Below are 18322 nucleotides of genomic sequence, written 5' to 3'. Positions count from 1 at the left end.
CATCCCCACCAAACGCTGCCCTAAATACAGATTTGTGAGAAAAATTAATGTTAGTCTTAGGCCACTAGTTTTTGGAGCTACGTTTAAGCAACAGTGAATCAGGATAGGGTAGAGTAAGACAACACTTAAGGAGGACAGATTAGTGACAGGCTATTGTAGGTGACACGTCACCTACAACATCCACTCTCATGGTTCCCGGTTTACTAATAGAATCTCTATAATAATGTTGAAAAACGTAGTTTTCCAACCTCCCTTGAGGAGAAAGTAGGCCAATGTGACATGAGTAGGAGTAACTGGGTGGCACTTCCGGGAAAGATCACTAAAGGGATTATTCAACTGGGAGTTGTCTTCTTGCTGTTACCCCTTCCTCCTTCTGCTAGTCATGGACTTGGAGATAGTAGATGGCTCTAGCAGCCATCTTGTGACCATGAGATGACTTGAAAATGGAGGCTGTAGTCTACAAATGGCAGCAAAAAGAGAGCCATAGCCTGGGATTGATGATATGGGGGAGCTTTCAAATCAGCCCTGGAATATCTCCAAACTCTAATGTGAGCAATAACAAACAGCTCATCTCTTTGAACCACAATGATTTGGTGTCTCTGACTAGAAGTCCAATGTCAGCCTAACTGATAACAGTTGGGTACTAGCTGAAATCATCAGATTGGTGGTGACTCTAAGAGTTCTACTGAATGTTAAGTAATACTAACTACATGAGATTTAATATCTCCAAATATTTAAGATCACCTGATTTGCTTTGCATCACTCAGCTTGTGTTACCTCATCTAATCATGAAACAGACTTAGAGCATTATTAACAAGGGTGTTCTTAGCTCCCATTTCATATAAAAGGCGATTGAGAACCAAAGACGTGGAGAATTGACTCAAAATCACAAAGCTAAGTGACAGAGTTGGCTCTAATTCCATTGCTCCAAGTCAGAAGTTGTAGCTGTTTGTGGAAGATGGCATATAATAGAATCTAAGGAGGAAGGATTGTGGGCCACAGAGAATTAGGATTAGGTCTGCAAATGATAGTGCTTTGATCAGAGGGAAGTCACAAAAGTTCTTTGTCTCTTCATTGGTAAAGGGAAAGCTAACACTATCTGCCTTACAGGGATTCCATGAGAACAAAATGGAATAATGCCTTTGTGGAAGATTATGTTTTCTAAAAATGGCCACAACAATATTTTCAATCCCCATGGTTGCCTTCAATGTGATTTTGATACTCTTCCCATCAAGAGATGAGCTCTGTGTTCCACCGTCTTATATCTGAACTCAAATCTATGGTGGAAATGACACTATGTGACACTACGGCTAGATCATAAAAGGTGATACAGTTCTCACCTGCTCCTCTTGTCCTGTTTGCTTTTGAAACCAGCCACCATATTGTGAGAAAGCCAAAGTGGCTCATGCAGAGGCCCACATAGAAAGAAACAGAATCCCGGCCTCTCACCCTGCTTGAGGTCTCAGCCAGCGCCAACTCACCAGCCACAGAAATGAACCATCCTGGAAATGAACTCCTAGCCTCTATTTGAGCTTCCCCAGTTGACACTAGATAAAGCAAAGATGATGTTTCTCACTGGTCCAGGCTGACATGCCAGATTCATAGACAAAATAAATGATGTTTTTAAAAGCCACCAAATTTTGGAGTGGTTTATTCATGCAACAGTAGATGTATGGGAACAGATGTACAGCACAGTGTCTGCTGCTTAGCCTCACTTGATGGAAGTTCACAGTGATTATTATTATTGATATTATTCTTATTATTTAAACTGCATTCTTTCCTCCTGACCACAGTGAAGATGTTTGGAAACTGGACCGAAAAATCAGAAGATGAAAATCTTTTTGGAGATTTCTCTACAGACTCTTAATGAAAAATGTAGGATTCTGACTCATGACTACAGTTCAGTGCCCACGAAATTGTGTGAACAGAAAGGGTTTCATGTCCCTGTCTTATCAATTCCTCATCTTTAGATTGGTAAACATCCAGACTACTCAAACGTGGTATTTTCTCCTGCTATTGGAGGTTTCTAGGGGAGGGGCTGCAACTTATTCATCTAGGGGCAGGCAAGCCCCCTAAACCCTCCCATGACTCCATGGGGAAGCTGAAGGAAGTCTGAACTGAATCGTTGGTCCAACAAGGTACCCTGTGCCAACCCAGGGGAACCATAAACACCACCGAGATTATGATCAAGGTGGCACAGACGGCATCATGGGGACTGGATTCTGAGGACAGAGATAATCAGACTTCAGGGTTCTTGTCACCATCTCTGCTGTGAATGAAGCAACCTCCTCTGGCTGGGGTTCCTTTCACAGTAAACTTTGATAGGTTTGTAGACAGTTACTTTGTCTTTCTTTTCCTGGGCTGGTTCTACAAACTCAACTTTTTTCTTCACTGTTCTTTGCCAAATCTCCTCTACCGTTTTTTTCCTCACACACTTTAAAGTGAGAAGACTAAATCTAGAAACAATTAGAGCTCAACCAAGCCCATTTAAAACAGAAGCGTGGATCCTTGACCCCTAACATTTCATACACGTGCAGGTGCTCCTAAGGGCGTAATCCTCACATGCTACTTTTATAACTTTTATTGAGCTTAGGGTCCACTATGACTCCCAGATTTTTTCTGTTCTCTGATATCTGTGCTGTTTTTTCTCCCTCTCAATTGTTACTGGTTGGCATAATGTAGCCAATCCCAATTAATACACTTGGCTGACAGGGCCCTCTGCGATTCTTACCAGTTTTCCGGCTTAATTTTGCCATTCTCCTTCTTGTTCATTATATTCTTGGTGTACTGGCCTTCATTCAGTTTTTTAGCCTGGCTAGCTCTTTTCTTTTTCTTTTTCTTGTTCAATGTGCCTGGCATTCAGTAATCTGTAGCAAATGTGGTCAGTGCTCCATTCATATCCCCTTAGTTTTCACTATCAATGGCTTCCTCCTCAAGCATATATGTACGTCTTCACCTGGGGCTTCCTGGAGCTTGGGAAGCATGCTCTACTGTGGGTAGGGAGGGCTGGAGGTGGGGTTTGGGTGGAGTGGGGGTCGGGAGAAGGAAAGGGTTGATCCATTGGAAGCAGCTCTCAACCACTGATGGATGGGAATTTGTGGATCAACAATCCACCTTCATGTATTACACCATCTCCCCAAATTCCCATGCTGGAAAGACTGTGCCTCCATTGATCATAGCACTAACTTGCTCATTGGCACTCTTCCTCGCCTTATTTCCTCACTCCCCTACCCATGTTTCTTGAAGTCATCTCCCAAATAACTACTTAGACGCCAATCCTTGCCTCAGATCTAAGGGTTTATTGTATGTTTGTGGTTATTAGTAACAGCAGAATGGCTATGGTAAAACAGAATGTCTCAACCAGGCACCTCACAAGGTGCAACCAGTTTCAGTTCATAAAGGGTGTTTTGCAGTTGAACTATCTGGTTATACTCTGAAAGGATTCACATTCATTCATTCAGCCATTCAGCAAATACTCATTGAGTGCTTACTCTTAGCCAGAGGTAGGGATTTCAGCAAAAGAAGTGGTTGCAGATCTGAGTTAGAATTACTGCTGGGAAAAGAGGAAGGTAGCCCTAATTCTGGGAAATGGAAAGGCAGCCCCAAGTCCTTCTCCCTCCACTATCTGACTCCATTTCCCTCTTCCTTCCCTCAGCATTCTGGCTGCTCCTTAAACAGAGCTCAGTCAGCTGCCCCTTGAAGTTTTCCACCTTCTTCATGAGATCTTCAGACCTCAATCCTTTCTCTTTCACAGCTGCTCCTCCAATCTCTTAGCCTGAACTGATTCCTCAGGGTGAATCAGCTTATCTCCTCTATCCCCTCTTGTAAGCGTTTAGCTTCACCTTCCTCTGCTTTGCCATTGTCTCATTTATTACCTAGATATGTTCTAGATGATGGTATGGCACATGCTTACTTAGAAATGTGCCTCCCTTTCTAATTTGTAATAGACCTACATGGTGGCTGTGGTTGCTGCACCCATATCCCACTGTCCTTACCACTTTGGGGGCACTGGCCCGATTTCCAGCTGGCTGCACCTGCATTTATTGACCTGAGCTTGACTTCCCACCCAGGCAGCGATTGCCTGCAGGGATGGCAGGTTGGATAATGGGCCCTTTCAAGGCTGCTTCCTTTCCCTATCCCACCTCTCTATTCCTCTCTGATGTTTTCTTCACCTTCCAAATAAACCACCTGCGGCTGAATCCTTAATTTAGGATCTGCTTCTGAGTTAGCCCAAACAAAGATTTAGTTTTAAATTTATAGTTAATTTTAAGCAAAATATATGGATTTCTATTTCTTGTTCCATCAAGTACAGACACTCTATCCTGTTTCCTTCTTTTTTTATTTTCTTTTGCTTTAAGTACCGGGATACATGTGCAGAATGTGCAGTTTTGTTACATAAGTACATATGTGCATGGTGGTTTGCTGCACGTATCAACCCATTATCTAGGTTTTAAGCCCTGCACACACTAGATATTTGTCCTAATGCTCTCCCTTCCCATCCCTCCTACCCCCAACAGGCCCCGGTATGTGTTTTTCCCCTCCCTGTGTCCATGTGTTCTTATTGTTCAACTCCCACTTATGAGTGAGAACATGTGGTGTTTGGTTTTGTTCCTGTGTTAGTTTGCTGAGGATGATGGCTTCCAGCTTCATCTATGTCCCTGCAAAGGACATGAACTCATCCTTTTTTATGGCTGCATAGTATTCCATGGTGTTTGTGTTCCACGTTTTCTTTATCCAGTCTATCATTGATGGGCATTTGGGTTGGTTCCACGTCTTTGTTATTGTAAATAGTGCTGAAATAAACATACATGTACATGTGTCTTTATAGCAGAATGATTTTTATTCCTTTGGGTATATGCCCAGTAATGGGATTGCTGGGTCAAATGGTTCTAGATCCTTGAGGAACTGCCACACTGTCTTCTACAATGGTTGAACTATTCAGAACTTGTTATCGGTCTATTCAGGGATTCAACTTCTTCCTGGTTTAGTCTTGGGAGGGTGTATGTGTCCAGGAATTTATCCATGTCTTTTAGATGTTCTAGTTGATTTGCATAGAGGTGTCTATAGTATTTTCTGATGGTAGTTTGTATTTCTGATTCTTTATAGTCTAAGATGAGATATTTTCCCTCCCTTCTTCTCCACCTTCTCTGTACTTTTCTATATGTATTTTCAGTTCTGTCTTCACTTTTACAGTATTTATGTTGCTAACATTTACATTCCATAATAACATCTGAGTAATCTTTTTTTTCTGTGAGTTGGTTCTAAAAATTGAAAACCAATAAACTAAGTATAGATTATTATGCCTTTATGTCTACCTTGAATTGCAAGGCCAAGTGGTGTTGCCTTTTTTTCTTGATGAGTTCCATGCCAAGAATCTTACATGACTCAAAGGAGAATGTTTCTAGTACCAGTGGCAAATGGAGTCCCCTTGTTACACACCATTGATTTCAATCATGTCACAGGGTAGTCTGTTTCGAAGCAGGAGCTTGATTCTCTTGTGCAGTTTTGTTTCTCTAGCACTCCTCCTCTTATCTCAGGTTTTGCTTTCTGCAGTTTTAGTTACCTGCAGTCAACTGTTTTTATATTTTGAGAAAGAGAGAGAACACACTCACCTAATTTTTATTATAGCATATAGTTATACTTTTTCTATTTTATTATTAGTTTTTGTTGTTAATCTCTTACTGTGCCTAATTTATAAATTAAGCCTTGTCATAGATATGTATAGAAAAAACAGTATACATAGGGTTTAGTACCGTCTGTGGATTCAGGTAACCACTGGGGTTCTTGGAACATATTCCCTGAGAATAAGAAAGAACTACCATATTTTTTTTTTCTTGTAGAGATATGTCACTGTATCACAGCTATTTTTAAACTTCTTACTGATTTTATTAGTTGGTTTCATCCCAGTCTTTCATAAATATATTCTTTTTGGAGCCTACTTATTTTCTCTTTTGACTTGGATTTTTGCTTTATAGACCTACTTTACAACTCTAACCCTTCCATTTCTTCTAGTTGCACTTCTAAATTCTAATTTTTTTTTTTTGTATGCGACACTTTCAGTCTCTTAATTTCTATTCTTCTTTGTTGTGGCACAGCCTTAAGTAATTTCCATGGAAAAGATTAGGAGATTTACTTTCTGAGTCCTTGAATGGTTACAAATGGGCTTATTTTGTCTCAGATTTAATAATAGTTTGGTTGGGTATAAAATTCTTGCATATGTTAATTTGAGTATAAAATTATTGTAAATTAATTTTCTGATAGAAACTTGAGTGTGAAATTATTGTAAATTAATTTTCTGATAGTAATTTTTTTGCATTGTCTAATAACACCCAGTATTGTTGATGTTAGTATGAGCTTCAAGCCTTTGCATATGACCTGACTTTTCTATCTTTAAGCGTTTTATATATTCTTTATATCCTTGGCATTCTGATATTTCATAGGTATGTACACAGTTATGAATCCTTTTTCACTCATTTTGCTGGCATGCTGTGGGCCACTTAGAGATGGAGACTCAGATTAAATTCTCTGGTAGCCTTTCTTCTCTTACTGCCTGTCTTTGATAATCCCTTCCCCACTACCCTGCCGTCCCCGCATGTCATCTGAAACTACTAATTCTCAGATCATTTTCCTGGATTGATTCTCTATGCATTGTACCTTCTCTATTATGATTTTGGCCACTGTATATTTGCTCTGGATTCTAGGAAATGATCTTGGCATTATTTCTCAACTCTTCCATCTGATTTTCAAAACCAGAAAACATATTTTTAATTTCCAAGAGCTCTTTCTTATTTCTTGTTCCATTTTTAGAGCAATTCATTCTTGTTTTGTAGATGTGATATGATCTCAAATCCTTCTGAAGTCACTAACTAGAGGTTTTTTTCTTTTTCTGAAGTCTTCTTTGGTTGCCTCAATTGTGTCTCTTTCCTCGACGTCATTTATTTCTGTTTGGTGCTTCTACTTCACGTAGTAGTTAGTATTCTCCATATTCCTGGAGATCTGTTTCGGTGTTCATTTTTAAGAAGGAGGACATGGATCCATTTTTCTAGGTAGCTGGTGTGCACTCTCGCTGCCATTAGTTGTGTGGCTTGGGTGGGGTGCCTGCACGAGGGTAGGGCTAACTGACTGATAGGCTTCACATTAGGGAGAAAAGGCAGGGAAGGAGGTTTTGGGCCCAGGGACCTCCAAATGCCAGAATGAGGAGGGCATGGGCGTGGGTGCTGGTATACACTCTAGGAGTCCTGACTCCTAACTCCTAGAAAGCGTGTTCAATTTAGAAAAGAAAGCTTTGTTGTCGCTGTTGTCTTTCTCTTCCATAGGAGCCAGAGGTAGAAGCTGGGTGGGCAGCCTGCCCTCTTTGTGCTCAGACTTGGAGGGAAAGTAGGGCAGGGTGTAAGAAATGAATGGTGCAGTGGGTTGGGAGTAGGGTTTCAATTCCTCTCCTTTTTGGCAGTCTCTTTTCCTCACTTGCTCAGCCCTGGTCTGCTGGCTGCGGAGCCTGCATTCTGTTGGCAGGGTGGCCCTTTCCCTGCAGTTCCCCACTGTGCCTTCTGAGCCACCATTTCCCTCACACAGGCTTGTTCATCAACACGCTCTGGCCACTCAGGCCCTAGCATTATCTTTTAGAAACCTCCCATCCTTTGCTTCTTGATTTCCTGTTGTCTTTTGCTCTTAAGAGATTTTTATATTTTGATTCCTCCTTATCATGTTCAAGGCGTCTTAGGAGAAGAGGAAGACACATAGTATGCCCTGTCTGTATCTACAATTTGCCCCTTTTTGAGATTTCTACTTTGGATTAATTTTCCTTGTATTAGAACAAGTTCTGCTTTCGGCCAAGCTCAGATATAGGAGATAATTTGGAGCTCCTTTCAACGGATGTTTAAATATTTGTTCATTTGAGGAGAGGTGTCCGGGAGGGGTGCTGGGCAGCAACGGCTGGTGGTGGCTTGGCGGGTCCCTGCCATCCCAGGTGACTGTGTCCAGTCCCTAAGTCACAAGCCCCAGCCCATAAAACAAAAGCCTGCTCTCAGCCAGCACCATCTGCTCTGGGCGAAGTTCACTGACCGCCTGTGTTACCTAAGCTTGACCCCTGGGAACTCTGATTCTCTACCCCTAGAAGCTTATTTTAAAAATCCCCTTTGGCCACACTAGCTGAGACATGCTCTGGTGAATGCAATTTTCTTCACGTAACTCTGTTTCCAGTGGCGTTCGGGCATCTCTCATGGAGAGCTCTCCCACCCACAGGCACCTCTGTGCAGGTGGGTTTCCAGGAGAGCCCAGGTCAGGAGAGTTTCAAGCCCTCCTTCTGTGCCCAGCAGAGTCACTCTAAGATCCACGGCGCTGGGACTGCGCCCGCCCTTGGCTGCCTTTCCAGGCCATTCAGCGGCCCATTGTTTGCACAGCCACACTCGAGTCTCTCGAGCTGTGCCCATTTCCAGCAACTCCGAGCGGGGTCACCAATTAAAGGAGGAAACAAAACATTTCCTGAGCCGGCGGCCTCCGGCTGGCTCTGCTTCCTGTTGCTGGGCCGTTCTCCGTGTGTGTCCCTCTCTACGTCTTCATTATTCCTCATTAGCTTTGGTTTCCTTTCTCCCCCTCCCGTTTTTACACGTCTGTTATTTCCAACCCTTTAGCCACACAAAATGAGGGGTGCCCTTTTCCTGTCGCCTCGGGAGTCACTCCTCCTTCGGCCGTCACCTGCGGATGCCGGGCGATGGCACTCGGCCACTTCTCGGCCACAATGGGAGCTCTCAGAGCCCGGGCGATGCGGCCTGGGCTGGGTGCCAACATGCCACAGCGAGGCAGCTCGGCCTGCAGAGGGGCGTGAGCCTGGCAATCAGACCCTCGCAGAGCCACCGCCGACTTGCTGTGGGGTCTGGGGCAAGTCACTTGACCTCTGCTTAGCTCCTCGTCCTGGAGAGGAAGTCAGGATGGCTTCACTGGGACGCTGGAGGAATCGCCAATGAAGGCAGGATGCCTCCTGGCCCAGTCCTGCAGACCCACTGCCAGCCTCTTGCATGGGTTTTGTGTATGCTCTCAGATACACACACACACACACACACACACACACACACACACACACAAATACACAGGCACATCCGTAGACACACATGCAAGCATGCAGGTATTTATGCATTCATATATGTACTCATAGACAAAAACATAAACACATATGCACACAGACATACATTTACACACTAGCACATGTAAATATCCACATGCAGACACACACCAACATGTGCACACTCAGGTACATAAATATCCCCACAACCACACAAACACATTTATTTACAGACATATACACTTTTTATATACTTACACACATAATCACACTTATACAAAACATGCACATATGCATATACACACAAACACACATTTACACACATACACACTCACTTACAAATACATGTTCACCACATGGAAGATACATGTAAGTTGTGTGTATCAGTGGGTTTCCCAATGAAACAAATATAAACCAAACACAATTTCAACTTGTCTTTAAGAAAAGACAACAAACAGCTTGAAGTCCCTGGGTTTCACCTGTTCTTCTCTCGTCATAGCACAGTCAACAGTCCGTGGCCCCTGTGTGCTAGTCACTGGGCCAGGCAGAGTGAGGCATGTGACAAACAGCCGATGTGCCCTCAGGCCTTGAGGGACTTACGCTATTTGGGGAACACAAGCCAATGACTAAGGGCATTGATGTGCTAACACACTCTGGTAGAAAGCTGATGGGAGGGTCCATCTGTGGCACAAAAGATGGAATGTTGCATCCTGCTGGAGAAGGAGGATCAAGGAGGGCTGCATGGAGAAGGGGGCTCTTGATCTGGATGACCCCGCCGGATTAAGGCAGAGTATTCATTTTGCTGAGCTTGGTGTCAGAGCCACAGACAATGACCCTGACTCCAGACATGCATGTGGAATGTGTGGGAAAGAGCAAAGGGTCCCATCAATTCATTCTTCTTTGAAGAGGTGGCTTCAAGTGCCTGCCATGACCATAGTGGGTTGGGGGATTCAGAGCTGGAGAAGCAGAGCTGACCGCCACTTGAACACCTTCACGCCTAGCCTTGCTCGATGTTCTCAGTGAGCTCCTTGCATGGTTTTCTTCTAGCTGTATATCTGTGGTTATAGCCTGTATTTTTCAAAGGCAGTTGCATCAGTATTTCTGTCCCACATGGTCTTCCAGAAGCTGGCCTCATTCCTACCAAGAGATGTAGTCTCTTTCCCTCCCCTTGCACTAGGGTATGGCTTTGTTGACTACCTTGGTTAATAAAATGTGTGATCTTGAGCCCATGCCATGGAAAGTGGGAGGGTGCCCTCATGGCTTTCTCTTGGCAACCTGGCACACATGGGAAGTCCAACTGTCCTGAAGCTGCTGTGCTGGAGACACCATGTGGAGAGACCACACAAGGACAGGGAGAGATGCTGGAGGAACCTCTACTGGTCCAGCCCCAGCTGTTTGTGTCTCCCCAGACCTGTCACCAGCTGTGAGTGAGGGGCTTTCTGATGACTCCATTTCAGCCTTTGGGCTGCCCAGCTGATGCCCAGCAGAGCAGAGGTGCACTCTTCCTGCAGAACCCTATGCAAATGGCATCTTCAGGAACCAATCAAACTTGCTGTTGGCTTCAGCCACCAAGTTTTGTGGTGGTTAGGTATCCAGCAACAGACAACTGGAGCATCATTTCAAGCAAAGGTGTGGTCACGTTTGCCCTCAATGGCTGAGACAAACCTTGCAAAATCTTGGTTATTCTTGGAGGCCTTTTTCAAAAGGCAAAGTCTTCACATGTGGACTTTTTAATTGCACTCCTCCTGAAAACACTGGAGAGGAAAAACGCAGTAGATCCTTCTTCACATACAGGTGGCTTTGTCTAAGCACACAATCATACACACCACCTGCTGTCCTGCCTTTTCATGAACTTGGCTTCTTTTCTACCAGGTGTAGGGAACACAACCATTAAGCATAAGCAATGCTTTCCCTGGGCTTAGAAAGTCTAATAAAATGAAAGTGACAATCCTGGCATATTTGGGATTAGTCTTTGAATCTCTACGGTTCATTCTGCAAGGCAGGTTGACCTCCCAGACTAGCAAAGGGGACAGCCCCTTACAGCCAGGGATTCCTAGAATGGAGAGCTGTCTGTTCCCTCTGCTTCATGATGCATGGAGTAACTTGAATGTGAAGAGAGCAGCCTGCTAGTCAAGACATGGGAAGTTAAGAGACAGAGGATATCTTGACTTAAAAATACATGTTTAAAAGCATTTCCAATCCACCCTAGATGAGCATTTTCATAAAATACATAAGAGGCCAGGTATGGTGGCTTACTCCTGCAATCCCAGTGCTTTGGGAGGCCACGGTGGGAGGATCACTTGAGCCCAGGAGTTGGAGGCTGCAGTGAACTATGAGGGCATCCTGGGCCCAGCCTGGGCTGCAGAGTGACTGTCTCTAAAACAATTAAAATACAAATACAATGCAATAGCAATGAATTACTAAAAAAATGAAATAAAAATATACACTAAAATTCAGGCCTAAAGTTATTATTAGATTTAATAGACCTAAAGTGACTCTGCTGAATTGGTATCAAAGTCTCTAAGTGGCTGCCCTCCAAATGTCCACGGATCTCACTGCAGGTCAGCACAAATCCTCAGTGCCCCAGGACCACTCTCTGACTAGCACAGGTCTAGAGAGCAAACAGAAGCTATTTTCAAGAAGGCAGGGTTGGAATGGGAAAGGTGCACAGGAAATAGCCATAAAATATGTGGGACCCAGATGTAAGAATTTAGAGAAGTGGGCTGTCTTCATTAGGGGAAGCGCCAAGACAGAGGATGTTAGGGTTTCATACAGACTGACCTTGTTGACTCTCTGTTATTTAGCCTGAGGTTGATCTTAAGATCAGAGAAGAGTCTCCACCTGAGAGAGGGTGGACAGGGCAAGAGAATGTGTAACTTCCGGCATTCTGGCAGAGGCTGATATATATGGGCTCCTTTAACTAAAAGCAAATTCTATTTCCAGTCCCTCAGAGACACCAAGTAGGCTCTGAAGAGCCTGGCCAAGCACAGGGTCCTCACCCCGTGGTGAGGACATCTTCTTGGATGTTTGAACCTTGGAGTTGCAGGAATTCTGAGGATGCTTCAGCATGTGTGTGTGTGTGTGTGTGTGTGTGTGTGTGCGCGAGCACACATGGGTGTGTGTGTATATGCTGTATACGCCACCCAGTATCCAGCAATCAACTTTCATGGTGGCATGACACTTGTAGCATGGCTGACAGATGTGTCCCTTCCTTCTTGGATAATGTCTGTTCTAACACATGTCATCTGGGATCCCTTAGAATCTTCATGTACAGAAATGGTTGCTGCCTCATTGAGTTGGTGGGGACAGAATAGCTCCTGGTTGACAGCATGGGCCGTTCAGAAGGATGGATCCTGCAGGTAAGTCACAGTAGATCTTGGCCATGTTTGCAAGTACATTACTTAAAAAATTCCAATTCTAATGCTTTTAAAAGTTTTCATGATTCACATCATTTTCACCCCTCCTGCATTCTGCTGTGCTTTCTTGGGTGGAAGGGAAAAGCAAGGCCTTACAATTCACAGGCATCACCCACATCCTCTCTTGCCATTATTGCATCTCATGGCCCCCAAATCTTACTGATGTTTTGTTACTACTTATAGCAATTTGGGGTTGTTATAGCGTTGCAAATCTCAATATTTTTTGGGGGAACCCTTGTAAAACTCTCATATATTTGTGCCAGTTTAATAAAATATGCTGATACCCAGAAATTTCATTTTCATCATTTAGACCAAAGGAATATTTGTACATATGCAAGAAGCAGTATGTGAAAGGAAGTATATTATGGCAATTTCTAGAAAAATACAAATTTAGAAACACCCTAAATAGCCATCAAAACAGAGATGGATAGATAAACTTAGATTCATTCATACAATGGGATACTCTCCAGAGGTAAAAAAGCTCAAGACAGATCTGTAAACTGGAACGTGGAAGGGTCTCAAGATGCACTCTTGAGCGAGGAAACCGACTTCCAGATGATACACCCAGCACGACAGCGTTGCTGACGGAAACAGAACCTCACAAACTATGAAGCATGAGCACAGGTTTTCTAAGGGTACATTCTTCATAGAAAGTCACTTGTAGGGCTACATCCCAAACAATGAGAGTCGCTCCTGCAGGTAGGAGAGGAGGAAACAGAGTGGCGCTGCTCAAAGGGGAATTTTAGCCTTATTTGTAATTCTTGGAGTGTGTGTGTGTGTGTGTGTGTGTGTGTGTGTGTGTGTGTGTGTTTTTAAATGAGAAAATATTACTTATGCCTTATTTATGTAGTAGTAAAATCATGTCAGAAATCTGGGTATACTGATGAGCATGACTATCACCCTTGGCAATATCTATCTGAGTAAAGGCCAAATAAGATGAGCGAAAGAGACAAGAGCACTCACAGAATAGTGCTCAAGGCCAGGGACCCTGGCTCCAGCTGCCGGAGCCTCTAGCTGCAGCTCCACCCCACAACCCACCAGGCCTGCAGCAGCCCTCAGAGGTTTCCTGGGCTTGCTGCCAGCTGCGGGGTTAGGAAGTTAAGAGAATGAACCCTGGAGCCAAGCCACCTGGCTTCCCGGTTTTCCGATCTTTCTGAGCAATGTGTTCTCTGGGGAGGTCGTGCACCCCTCAGTGCTTCAGCTCCCTTGAGTGCCAAGTGGGTATCATATGACCACACCTTTAGAATGGTACCTAGGACAGACATGTCCATGTAAGTATTATCTGCTCCTATTCATCTTTAAAAGCTTTTTTTTTCTTCCCTAGAAGTTTCTTTAGGGACTCAGATGTTTAATTTCCACTAAGATCAAGTCAGCTCCAAACCCTCTTCCTATTTCACATCCTTGATAAGTAGCACCACAGCATGGTTTAAAAGAAAGTCAGGTCCAACATCTCCTTGTATGAATGGAGAAACTGAGGGCCAGAGACGCAAGTCCCATGACTGGTCCTGCAGGAAGTTAGCAGAAGAGCCAGCCCAGACCTCCTCCCTCCTAGCCCCCCGGTCAGCTCTGTGACCATCAGCACCACACACTCTGACAGAGGAAATGTGGGAGCTGAGCCGGGTGCTGTGGCTCATGGTTGGAATCCTAGCACTTTGGGAGGCTGAGGCAGGAGGATTGCTTGAGCACAGGAGTTCAAGACCAGCCTGGGCAATATGGCAAAACCCCATCTCTACAAAAAATTAGCTGTGCGTGGAGGCGTGCGCCTGTAATCCCAGCTACCTGAGAGGCTGAGGTGAGATCACCTGGGGCTATAGCGAGCTGTGATCATGCAACTGCACTCCAGTCTGGGCGATGGAGTGAGACCCTGTCTCAAAAACAAAACAAAATAAATCAAAAACAAAACAAAACAAAAAAACCCAGGAAGCTGGAATTGGCTTGTGGAACAACAGAAATGGAATTTTTCTCAAAAGACTGATGTATCACACTTTGGAAAATGGGCAAAATACTCCTGCAGTGCTGGCAGCGTTCTGTGGAGTCCTCAGTTATGACCGGGATAATGGTACAGACAGGCTTGACCCTGCTGGTGCCAGAGAGCAGGGACTGTGGGAGCCTGAGGGTGAGCTGTTATGGCCCCAGGACAGGACGGAGAGGAGGCAGCTCTGCAGGAGGCTGGAGATTGAGATGTGCTCATTGCAGGCAGGCAGCTGCCCTTCCCGTGGATGAGAGCAGCCCCCTCTCTTCTTCAATATTGACCCACAAAGAAAAAAAATCCATCTTAATACTTTTTCAATGGATAATGAAGCAGTTTATTTAATATTATTTGGATAACAAGCCTCCACATGAACTGGATTGTCAGTTGTCTTAGGGGAAAAAAGATTTATTGGTTGGTAAATATTGAGAAAGAAAAGCCGATAAAGAACAGTTTCAGCTGCGGCTTCTGCCCAGAGCAGGAGAACAGGCCTGTGTTGTATTTTGGGGCCCTGGGAAGGCAAAAAATTGTGAATGTCTTTCTTTGTTGGTGAGTGTAAAAGTGGAGCCCGCTACAAATAATTTCTTATTTCTCGTCGCATAGATTTTAAGTTATGTAGATTCCGTACCTTGTTAAGTATTAAAGCGGTCTTGTTTAAGGAAAAGGCACTTAAATAATGAAGCTTATGTATCTTGTTTTCAGACATCAATATCTGGCTTTGAGTGGCACAAAGAGATAAAGGAATGTGGACTCAGACCTCACTGGGATGCTTGGCAATTCTAATTCAACCCCAGACTGCAAATGGACACAAAACTGTTGCGACTTTTGTTGAAGAGAAGGATGGGTGAGCACGTGATGCTGGGAAATTGTATTTTCTTCTTCGAGTTCTTCTGTTTCCGAATATTTAATCCTACTGTTCTCTTCTTTAGTGAAGGTCTCTTTAGTAAACAATCTCTTTGCTGAAATTGCTTGGGGCAGCACAGAAGCTGGATTCAGAAGCACACAGGTCTAGGGAAGGAGGCTTTGGCTGGCCTGATGCAAGGAAAGACTGCCATCTCGTGGTCAGCTGGATCCTGGCACCTCGGTGAGGGTCCAGGCTGCAGAAAACCGGGCTTGGGGAGGAAAATGTGTTGCAGAAAAACTGGATTTCTGCCGGACATTGTGGATGCCTTTAGAAAACACCCAGAAAAGAGCTGAATGTCCCCCAAGATAGGCTTCAGTGAATCCTCTGCACGTGTGTGGACATCCCCCGAGCCAGACACACGCTTCACCCGCACTCTGCAGGCTTTATGAAAATGAGGTAGAAATGTAGGGAAAGCATAATCCCATGAAGAGAACAAAGAGCTGAACACGTATCCAGTAAATGCCGCCAGCATGCCTGGCAGAGAGAACACCCAGGCTGAGCAAAGGGGACAGTAACTTGTACCAAAGATAGGGAAGTAGCCTCTGGGGCCTCAATCAGTAGGGCCTCTGGTCAGCCCCTCAGACGAAGTCAGGTCTGAGCAGGCAAGGTCCATGGATCTGATTTATTAATCTTTTCACAATCAAATAGAGTTTGATTGTAAAAATGTGACATGTGTTATAAGAAAAAAAGAAAAACCAAACAATTTAGAAATGTACAAAGAAGAAAATAAAAGACCGGAAGCATCCTCACCTTAGGGACACATTATTAACACTTAGGTGGCCAATCTTCTGGACATCTTGCTACGAATATATCCAAATGGAAATTAAAAATGCAGTGTTACATAATTGTAATCACACCTTTTACTCCTCTATTCCGTAACCTGCTTTTTCATTCAACACTATGAGAGAAGCATCTTCCCAGGTCAATACATAAAGGTTGGCATCATCGTTTTTTATCAATTGCATAAAGCTAATGGTATGTAACATTGATGTGATACCTGCTGTGTGCCAGGCACATACATGATCTTGCATAATCTCACAATAACTCTTCTGAACAGGAGTTTGTATTGTGCTCATTAAGCAGATGAAGAGACTGTGGCACAAGAAAATTGATTAGCACTGCCAGGGTATCTGACTTCAGAGCCCATGATCTTGACCAGTAGGCTAGAAATGAACCATAATTTATTTAGCAGTTTTTCAGTGTTGGACGTTAAGCTATTTCCTACTTTTCTGGTATAAACAATAAGACTGCAGTGAAATTTTAGGGCACATACATCTTTGCACCTTAGTGAACTCTCTCTAAGTTAACCTGAAAGTGGTGGGGTGTGGGGTGTGTGGGTCAAAGTGTATCCTCAATTTATGCTTTCATATGTGCCTGACTTCCCTCCAGGCCGCACGTGCCAGCTCACACCCCCACCAGCTGCACAGGAGAATTTTCAGTGCCCCATGACCTTGCCAACACTAGGCTTCCTCATCATATTTTTTCTTTTTTTCTCCTTTCTTTCTCTTTGGAAAAAAATAGCCTTTGAAAAAATTGTAGGCACACTTGTGCTTCACCCAATGTAGATCCACCCAGTGTTACCCTTTTGCCACATCTGCTGTCTCTCTATAAGTTTTTATGAAACTTTGGAGTTAGCTATAGACATCATTACACTTGATGCCTAAATACATTGGCGTGTGTCTCTTAAGAACACAGATACACTCTTACCTAAGCATAATATAATCGATACACTTGGAAATTTTTACATGGCTAAAATACAACTTTCTAATACAAAATCCACATCAAGTCATTGAATAAAGACACTTCTTGACTTAAAATGAGATTACATTCCAATAAACCCATCATAAGTTGAAAAACTATAAGTAAAAATGCATTTAATACACTATATCTACTGAATATTATAACTTTGCCTGCATTAAATGTCCTCAAAACACTTATATTAGCCTATGGTTGGACAAAATCATCTGACACAAGGCCTATTTTGTAATAAAGTATTAGATATCTCATGTAATGTGTGGAATACCGTACAGAATGTGAAAAACAGAATGGTTGTATGGGTTCTCACAGTACGTTTTCTACTGAATGCCTATCACTTTCACACCATTGTAAAACTGAAAAATTGTAAGTCGAACAGTTGTAAGCTGGGGACTGTCTATACTCAACAGATTTTGTCTTGATTCAGAATGGAATCAAGGGCCACATATTGAGTTTTGCCGTCATGTCTCTTTATTGTCCTGAATCCGGAACAGATCTCCAGTCTTTTTGTGATCTCTCATGATATTGGCATTTTGAAGAGTCTTATAGAGTGTACCTAGATCTGAACTTTTCCTATTGTGCCTCAGGATTAGATTTAGTATAAATATTGTTGGCAGGAATATTATACAGATGATGCTACTTCCTTCTTGGGGCATCATATCAGGAGGAACAACAAGATGTCACTTTGTCCACAATTTGTGACATTAACTTGATCCTTCAGTTAAGTGAGTGCCTGCTATATTTCTCCATTGGAAATGTACCCTGGTCTTTAGTGATTATTAAGTGACCTACAGGGTGATACTTTGAGATGGAATATCTTGCTTCTCAACAATCTCTTACCCAGAGATTCTACAATCTATTGATTATCCTTGTCTGGATCAATTGCTGCTTTGCTGTCTATAAAGTGCTGTTTCAGTTCCCATTATCTTTCTACTTTTTGACAAACGTAATCACTCTTCTATAAATAAAAGCTGCTTACTGTATCCCTTAACGTTTTTAGTATCAGCTTGTACTCATGGCTTCTTTCTCTATTCAGTGTATTTCTGTACCTATCCATTTTGACAGCGAGATCATCCCAAATTTGGCAAGTGGTAGCGCTTCAAGCTGGACCCGTGTCCTCTGAGCCCTTCTCCGCTCTCTGCCGTGAGATGCTCCAGGCTCATCTTGCACTTTTCTTGCCTCAGGTCTGGCATCAGCCATTTCTCCAAGGGCCCTCCCAG

The 18322-nt window shown here is 43.5% G+C and overlaps 1 long non-coding RNA gene across 1 annotated transcript in view; it reads left to right on the top strand.

The window, feature by feature from the left end:
* LOC135268838 (uncharacterized) overlaps positions 1-18087 on the top strand; it is a 49151-nt gene extending 31064 nt beyond the window's left edge. The window contains exons 2-3 of the long non-coding RNA XR_010337231.1: positions 12318-12417; positions 15146-18087. This is a non-coding gene — a long non-coding RNA (uncharacterized LOC135268838). The remainder of the gene's footprint in view (positions 1-12317; positions 12418-15145) is intronic.
* Positions 18088-18322: the final 235 nt, after the last annotated feature.

This window comes from Aotus nancymaae, unplaced genomic scaffold (genome assembly GCF_030222135.1).
Source record: "Aotus nancymaae isolate 86718 unplaced genomic scaffold, 86718_ANA_hifiasm-v0.15.2.pri h1tg000001l, whole genome shotgun sequence".
Lineage (NCBI taxonomy): Eukaryota > Metazoa > Chordata > Mammalia > Primates > Aotidae > Aotus > Aotus nancymaae.
This window is presented reverse-complemented; position numbering and strand designations above follow the sequence as displayed.